This window comes from Rutidosis leptorrhynchoides, chromosome 1 (genome assembly GCF_046630445.1).
Source record: "Rutidosis leptorrhynchoides isolate AG116_Rl617_1_P2 chromosome 1, CSIRO_AGI_Rlap_v1, whole genome shotgun sequence".
Taxonomy (NCBI): domain Eukaryota; kingdom Viridiplantae; phylum Streptophyta; class Magnoliopsida; order Asterales; family Asteraceae; genus Rutidosis; species Rutidosis leptorrhynchoides.
In genome coordinates this window covers 298,628,014-298,634,136 of record NC_092333.1, presented here as the reverse complement: position 1 = coordinate 298,634,136, position 6,123 = coordinate 298,628,014, and the positions used below count along the sequence as shown (strand labels likewise).

General features: G+C 32.2%; 1 non-coding gene across 1 annotated transcript; it reads right to left on the bottom strand.

The window, feature by feature from the left end:
• Positions 1-5,508: 5,508 nt before the first annotated feature.
• On the bottom strand, positions 5,509-5,615 carry LOC139887399 (small nucleolar RNA R71). The gene has a single exon (XR_011773233.1). It is a non-coding gene; the product is annotated as a small nucleolar RNA R71 (small nucleolar RNA).
• Between the last annotated feature and the right edge of the window lie 508 nt (positions 5,616-6,123).

Genomic DNA, 6,123 nt, shown 5'->3' with positions numbered 1-6,123 from the left:
AATCTTGAAAAGTCATTGCTAAAATCGACTGAAAATCTACCAGGCCTCAACGTCAAACAGGGAAACTGGTAGTCAAAGCTTATCTCAATGAGAGAGATTTGCTAGTCAAATGGGAAGCGCACCATGATACACAAAATGTCAGTGATTGATCTGATTCCCAGTGGATAACCTCCGGAAAGGTAAGATATCAGCTTTTAAGCCTGATGAACTTCAATCTCTATGATTGACTTAATGGATTAGATGATCACCTCATGATTATCGATGATATCTGGACGTAATGTGTATCCTCCTAAGCACATTATTTTCTTACCGACATCTCGCGATGTTAGGTACTGTGGGAGGCTTGGCTTGACCAATTGCGGGGTAGCCCGTGCGTTCTTTTGGCACACATGTTCGATTGCTATATCTTTGGTGCTCGGTTCCTACTTGATTCCCAGTTTCTTTGAAGACTTATTTATGATTCAAGATTCTCTTCTTCATCAGTATGGTACGTTATTCGAGATTATCTTTGGTTACTATATTCATTACATATTGATTGCGGTTTGGGAAGTTACTTCGGGGGAATGCAAGTGGGAACCATGGTTGTTATTTATGCCAAATCGTGTCCACGCTAGTTGTTTGTTTGGTTTCTTGTTCGTTTGGTTCTACATACATGTTTGAAGACATTATTATATAGTAGAAGATTATTATCGAGTTTAATTGCTTGAGGACAAGCAAAACTCTAGTGTGGGGTGGTTTGATATCGCATATTTTATACACGTTTTCCTTAGCGATATCGATCATAATTTAGTCCGTTTGGATACGATTTGGTGTTTATTTTGATAATATTGAGAATGTTCGAGTTTGAAGAGCTATTTGTAGAAGAAATGCGGTTTTTGTAGTTTTTGAGGCATTTTGTTGATCGGATATTATTATTGGTGCACCGAGGATTAATACGATAAGTACATATCGGGTATTCTGTTTTTGAGTTAGTTAAAGTAAGTAAAAAGAGGAAAATGCGCGTGAGTACCAGTTTACACAGAGTGTCGCGGCGCGACAGTCTATGCCGCGGCGCGGCGTCTAGCTAATTTCCAGATCAGAACAAGGTTTAAAAAGGGTTTCAGTTTGCGTGTTATGTCGCGGCGCGAGGATTTTGGCCGCGGTGCGGCGATCTGGCGGTCCAGATTATTATGGCAGGTATTAAAGGCCCGAAAAATACCCTAATTTATCATTCTTCCATCCAGACGAATTGTAGCAGTTTTTGGGCGATTTTTGGTGATTCTTGGAGAACTCTAAGATCATTCAATCACTTCAATCATTCCAGATTCAACCTTCAATCCGTTCATCATCCGCGATTGCTTATTGATAATGCTAAAAACGAACATATATTTCATAGCATTATTCCTCAAGAAAGACAAACTTTTAGTTGCAATTGTTCTATTTAAAAGTGATATTCGTTTAAATAATAAAAGGTGAAGACAAAAGACAGATTCGACGAATTGAAGACGCAAACAACCAAAAAGCTCAAAAGTACAAAATACAATCAAAGAGGTTCCAATTATTGATAAGAAACGTCTCGAAATTACAAGAGTACAAGATTCAAAACGCAAAGTACAAGATATTAAATTGTACGCAAGGACGTTCGAAAATCCGGAACCGGGACCAGAGTCAACTCTCAACGCTCGACGCAACGGACTAAAAATTACAAGTTAACTATGTATATAAATATAATATAATATATAATTAATTATATAAATTATATATATATTATATTTATATAATAAACCGTCGGTAAACAAAGAGCCAAAATGGAGTGAGCTGTAATTACAAACTCCGCGACTCGCGGAGTTTGAAGAAGAAAAGGGCCGCGAGTCGCGGAGCCCCAAATTTAGAAACTGCCTATAAAGCTCGCGCATTCTGATCGTAAAAAAATAACATATATATCCATCCATCTATCTAAACGTATATATTTATATTTATATTTTAATTTTAATTTTAATTTTAATTTTAATCCTAATAATAAGGGTATGTTAGCGAAAGTTGTAAGGGTGTAAGTCAAAATTCTGTCCGTGTAACGCTACGCTATTTTTAATCATTGTAAGTTATGTTCAACCTTTTTAATTTAATGTCTCGTAGCTAAGTTATTATTATGCTTATTTAATCCGAAGTAATCATGATATTGGGCTAATTACTAAAATTGGGTAATTGGGCTTTGTACCATAATTGGGGTTTGGATAAAAGAACGACACTTGTGGAAATTAGACTATGGGCTATTAATGGGTTTTATATTAACTAAACAATACCTTGTTAATTTAATATACAAACTTATAATTCGACGTATTTATATTTAACCACATACGCTTGACTGGGTACGGTGGGCGGGATATCTATAAATACCAATAATTATTCATTTTACCGGACACGGAACTGGATTAATAGTTAATAGACTTGTTGAAACAGGGGTGAATTACATTCAAGGGTAATTGGTGTAATTGTTAACAAAGTAGTAAAACCTTGGTTTACACGCAGTCGATAACCTGGTGTATTCATTAAACAAAGTATTAAAACCTTGTTACAATTCGAATCCCCAATTAGTTGGAATATTTGACTTCGGGAATAAGAATAATTTGACGAAGGCTTTCGCTCTTTATATTTATGACTGATGGACTATTATGGAGAAATCCGTATGGACATATTAAATAATCCAGGACAAAGAACAATTAACCCATGGGCATAAAACTAAAATCAACACGTCAAACATTATGATTACGGAAGTTTAAATAAGCATAATTATTTTATTTCATATTTTATTTCCTTTATTTTATATTTAATTGCACTTCTAATTATCGCATTTTTATTGATATTGTATTTAATTGCACTTTTAATTATCGTACTTTTTAATTATCGCAAGTTTATTTTATCGCACTTTTATTATTCGCAATTTCATTATCGTTATTTACTTTACGCTTTAAATTAAGTCTTTTATTTATATTTTACATCTGGTTTTAACTGCGACTAAAGTTTTAAAATCGATAAACCGGTCATTAAACAGTAAAAACCCCCCTTTATAATAATAATATTACTTATATATATATTTGTATTTTTATAAAAGTAAACTAATATAGCGTTAAGCTTTGTTTAAAGATTTTCCCTGTGGAACGAACCGGACTTACTAAAAACTACACTACTGTACGATTAGGTACACTGCCTATAAGTGTTGTAGCAAGGTTTAAGTATATCCATTCAATAAATAAATAAATAACTTGTGTAAAATTGTATCGTATTTAATAGTATTTCCTGCTAAAATTTTATAGTATTTTATACCCCTCTGCTCAAACATCAAGTATATTTGGCGCCGCTGCCGGGGACAATCTAGCTTAAAAGCCGGAAGCGCAACGCTAATAATTATAAATAAATAAAAAAGATTTTTATTTTTAATTTACTTTTATTAAAATTCACTTTTGTAAAAATCCGTTTTTAAATATTCGAAAACATAGAAAAGAAAAACAAAAATATAAATATTTTTAAGAATTTATTAAATATTTAAGTTTTATAAAGTTTCTTTATTTGTATTTTATAAAAATATAAGTTTTATTTAAACATTTTGTGTTTATTTAGAACATAAAAAAAAACCGAAAAAAATTTAATATATATATAAATCTATTTTTAAGATATTTTTAAAATTATAAAGTAGTTCTATTTTTATTTTAGTTTTTTAATATAAGTTTTTATTATATAAATATTTTAGATTTTAAAACAGAAAACAGAAAAAAATATAAAATAAAATAAAATAAAAAAAACGCGTCGAATTTTAAACTGTACCTGAGTTGAAAATTGGAACCCCGCGACTCGCGGAGTTGGCAGCCTCGAATACCGCAACTCGCGGAGCCGCCCTGACAGGTCAGACCAGAACCCTAATCTCGCATTTAATACGGAGTAATTAATTAATTATTATTATTTAAACCCTAATTAGGGTATTATTAGTATAATATTTAGTTTTAATTTTCTTATTTTATTTAGTTTTAATTAGTTTAATATATATAAAATTAATAGTTTTATAAAATAAATAATATAAAAATAATATTTTTATAAAAATTGTAATTTTTACAACTTTTTGTATATTTTTATATTTTGTCCCTTTTTAATAGTTTTAGCGTAACTTTTGTATTTTTCGCTCGTATTTAGTTCTAATTCATAGTTTTTGCCATAGTTATTTTTTTATTTATAGATTTTTAGGCTTTGTCGTAAAATCCCTTAAATGCCTTTTCTTTAGACTAAGATTTAGGTACTTTAGAATTTTGCGACGCCTTTTTAAGTTTTAGTTTCTTTTTAAATTATTGCCATTTGGGATATAGTTTTTCTTGTAAGCTTTAATATTTTTAGACACCTTTTACTATGTATCAATTATCATTCCAATTAGTAATCTCAATTTGCGATTATAATTTTAAGTTAGTGATAGTAATAAGGTTGGGTTAGTCTAGTGTTTTTAAGTTCTATAAGTCACTCTTTTTCTTTCTTATTTTTATTTTTCGATCTTTTTCTGACACGCTCTTTTTCTTTCTTATTTCTCGTCATTCTAGTTTTAGGACATAGATTTTTTATTCTACTTCTTATCTAAATTTCTTAAAATTACGAAAATTTATTTTAAGTGGTTAAATTGATAGACATCAAAATTTTCTGGTTCGTAGTAATAGTTGGATTTGTACGTGGATCGGATTTTTGGAGCCAAACAGTCCTCAATTATATTGAGACCAAATGAATCATGCCCCTCTGCTGCATCTTTTGGCTATTCGAAACGTGGGCAAAATCAGAAAAGTCTATTAATTGGATAACTTATTATAATTTTTCTTTCCTTTTAAAAACTAATAGGATATTCAGTGAATGCACCGAGCAAGACGTTCATCACCTTTTGTACGTTCACCACCTGTAACTAGATCAAGACATCTAACTAATATTGTCGCCGTTGATAATCCATTTTTTGAACCCGACCTCACAATTGAGAATCCGGAGAATATTCAGGGACGATTCGTAGATCCTGAACCACTAAACTTTCCTCCGGAACCACCAATCATTCAAATAGAGATTGTTGAGGAACGAACCATTAAATCAGAATCCTCTAGTGATTCCGATTCAACAAATTCAATTATGGAAGTAACAAAACCATTAAGTATGGAAGACCGAATGAGAGCTAAACGCACTGGCCAAGGTCACGCAATTACTCATCCAGACATTAATGCGCCAGATTATGAAATCAAAGGACAAATTCTACACATGGTGACTAATCAATGCCAATTTAGTGGTGCGTCGAAGGAAGATCCAAATGAAAATCTTCGTACCTTTAATAGGATATGCACACTATTTAAAATCCGAGAAGTGGAGGATGAACAGATATATCTCATATTATTTCCCTGGACTTTAAAGGGAGAAGCCAAAGATTGGTTGGAATCGTTACCTGAAGGGGCGATTGATACATGGGACGTTTTAGTTGAAAAATTTCTTAAACAATTCTTTCCTGCATCTAAAGCCGTAAGACTTCAAGCAGAAATTGTTACGTTTACACAGAAGCCAAATGAAACTCTATATGAGGCATGGACAAGATTTGGAAAGTTATTAAGAGGATGTCCGCAACATGGTTTAGACACCTGTCAAATAGTACAAATATTCTACCAAGGATGCGACATCACTACAAGAAAAGACATCGATATAGCAGCTGGTGGTTCCATTATGAAGAAAACCGAAACTGATGCTTACAAAATTATTGATAACACTGCTTCCCACTCACATTTGTGGCACCAAGAAAAAGATATCGTTAGATCATCTAAAGCAGCTAGAGCCGATTCTAGCCATGACTTAGATTCCATTTCCGCAAAGATAGATGCTGTCGAGAGACGAATGGAAAAGATGACTAAGGATATTCACTCAATACGAATTAGTTGTGAGCAGTGTGGAGGACCACATTTGACAAAAGATTGTCTCAGTATTGAATTAAAAATGGAACAAAGAGAAAATATTTCATACATAAACCAAAGGCCTGGAAATAATTATCAGAATAATTATCAACCGCCAAGACCTATTTACAATCAAAACCAGAATTATAACCGAAATATTCCATACAACAACCAACAAGGTCCTAGCAATCAACAA